Source organism: Monoraphidium neglectum (genome assembly GCF_000611645.1).
Source record: "Monoraphidium neglectum strain SAG 48.87 unplaced genomic scaffold scaffold00231, whole genome shotgun sequence".
Taxonomy (NCBI): domain Eukaryota; kingdom Viridiplantae; phylum Chlorophyta; class Chlorophyceae; order Sphaeropleales; family Selenastraceae; genus Monoraphidium; species Monoraphidium neglectum.
In genome coordinates, this window is record NW_014013397.1 from 11,643 (window position 1) to 14,618 (window position 2,976).

The following is a 2,976-nucleotide window of genomic DNA, read 5'->3' on the forward strand; positions in this document are numbered from 1 at the left end:
TAGCAGGTGCCCGGGCGGTTGCAGTGGTAGGCGGCAGTGGCAGGCGCAGTGGCAGGTGCTGCGGCCGCTGCTGCGGCGGTTTTAGTAGCAGGTGCAGTGGCGGTTGCAGTGGCAGGCAGCAGTGGCAGGCGCAGTGGCAGGTGCTGTGGCTGCTGCTGCGGTGGTGTTGGTGGCAGGTGCAGTGGCGGGTGCAGTGGCAGGCGGCGGTGGCAGGCGCAGTGGCAGGCGCAGTAGCAGGTGCAGTTGCGGTGCAGCGCCGCCGCCAGGATAGAGCGCGAGAGCTACACTACTCAAGGGCATGCGGGGCGCCGGATCTTCTGAGGTGGCCGCCATGGTTTGAGCGACGGTACTCAGAGCTCCCTTTGAGCTGGCATGCGAGTGAATTTGCTGGATGTGTTGATGCCTTTCTCAGCGTTTGCCAGGTGACTTCTTTGGAGGGCAGCGGATTTCTTTTACGGTTTTCTTTTAGTCATGCATACTGTGTGCCGAGCGAGGGTGAGCAGAGAATGGGAGAAGTCCCGGGACACTAGGAGCATTGCACTCATGGCTTTGCGACTTCATTCCAAACTGTGGCCTGCTGACCGGCGTTTTTGTTGCCGTCCACCCCATCATTTTTTTGCGCGTCCTGCATATGCTGCAGGATACAGATTGAGGATACTGTAACGCGTATTGCACACGCACCTACTGGCTTACAGAACGAGCAGAATTGACAGCACGCGCGTGTGCTGCACCGCCACCTAGTAAACCAGTCTGACCAAACGTGAATAATTCTATGCCAACGTTCTGAGGTTAGAAAATGCACCGCTTGTTACAGTTTGATTACAAACCTTGATCAGGCAGGACAGATTATGGAGTCAGCTGACTGCTCGTGACGCTGCTGCTGGTGTGGATGATCCGGGTCAAACATGTGGTGAAGGATTAGAGTGGTTGTAGGATACATGGCCTGGGGTCTTGCGGTGCACCAGTGTGTGCATGGTGTGCGCAATGGACTCTAAAGAAAGTGTTGCTGTTGGCTACTGCGCATCATGAATGCATGGCTGCTGTGTAGCCGTGATGAGCGGCCACGCAAGTTGACGCACACGTGATTGAACGCAGTGCACTGACCTGCAGGAGCACCAGAGCAATCCTGCAGTGGGTGTCGCGGCAGCCAAAAAGCCACCAGTGTACGGCCCCTGGACATGCATCACGCCGCAGGGGGCTGGGTGGTGCGTGGGGCCCGCACGCGTGCGCGGACAAGCGGGTGTGGCAGCAAAGCAGAGATGAGGCCCAGCTCATGATGTGAACAGCTTCAAACACCCATCCCAACTGTGCCTGATTCTTGCCAGGATCAACGCAAACAACACCTGCAAACCAAATCTTGTCATTCCACGGTGGAGAATCAATCTGACTCAACAATTGACCACGCGTGCCCTGAGCCCATGCAGAAAGTGTGTTCATGCGAATGTGGACTGTTCCATGCGCCCGCCAAATCGCATGGCGATTTGGTGCAAAACCTGGAGCACCTGCAACAATATGCGCACATGTGTGCTGCGTGTATGAATGCATGAACGCGTGGGAGATCAAACTGCCTGCGATGCAGCCGCTCAAAATGGTTGGCGGCCGCTTGACAGGCAGGCTAATCACAATCGCAACTTCAACAGCTGCAAAGCCACCACGAAGAGTGGCCTGCTATGAATGTAACCCTGCCGCTTGCGCCGGCAGAGCCGGGGCGCGGGCATGGACCTGCCAGCCCAAAGATTCTTGCAGGCCTGTAAACCAGGACGGCTTGTCCGCGCGGCTATGCCATGGGCGCCGGCTGCCGCGGCGGAAGCTGCAGATATTGGGCGACGTTTTCTGATGTGATGAAAAGAAAGACCGTAGAACAAATTGTTTTGTCATTCTGCCGCTCGGCCATGCACCCCTCACCGCTCAGAAAGACCTAAACACATATACAGACACCGCAACACACACATACACACACGCACGACGTATCCCAGAACGCGGCCTCCGGCCTGGCGCTGCACATCGCGCCGGCCGTCTGCGGGCCCACCAGGACCCTGGCTGGCTCTTGCGCGCTGAACAAGCCGGGACTGGCGCCACGCTGCATGCCAGCGCACAACAACCATCTGCGGGGACCCCCGTCATGTCGCTGCCGCACCCGGCGTCTGCTGCCGCTCCCTGGGGGTCCGCCCAAGCGGAGAGCTTCCTTCCAGCGTGCCGCGGCTGCAGCTGAGCGGCCGAGGGAGGGGCTCGGCCGAGGGCGCCGCGAGTGGGCGCGTCTCAGCCAGCCCTCCTGGGGCCGGCTGCTGCCTTGTGGGCCGCAAAGCTTTCTGGGGTCACCAGGGTGCCGTGGAGCCAGTCCATAAGAATCAGGTACTGGCCTGCCGATTTATGATTGATGATTATGATTGATTGTTCAGCGGGTGGATGGTTTGGGTAAGGTCAGCAGCGACAGGGGGGGGGGCGGATGTGAGGAGTGACTGGGAAGCTCGACCAACCTGTGGGCCCTGCACCCTTTGACGGCACCGCGCGCCCTGCCGCGTCCGCTCAGGTGCCAGGCGCGCCAGCGCCGCACAGTTGCCCGCCAGGCGCCGCCCCCGCTGGCTTCCGCCCAGCCACGCCTAGCAGTATGACGTTGTGACACGGCACTTGCACCGCCCCTCTCAACCCCAGCGCACCATAGTTGTGGCGGTAAGTTGTGTGGTGGATCGTGTGGTACCCCGCCCCCATTACATATGGCACGCCGCCATGAACGTTGTCGTGCGTGTTGGCGGCCCTGGTGCACCAGAGCGCGCGAGAGAGAGATGCAACTGGCAATTTTGGGCAGCCCGAAAGGGGTGGGGCCCAGCATGCGTGAAGGAGTTCCCACCTTGCCAGTAACGGTGCCAGGTGCCATATCTTGGCCCTGCCACAATTGCCGGCATTTCAAGCCACATGGCACGCAGCCGGCCACAAAGCAGTTTACTATCGCTGCGACTGCCAATCCACTTCACTTCC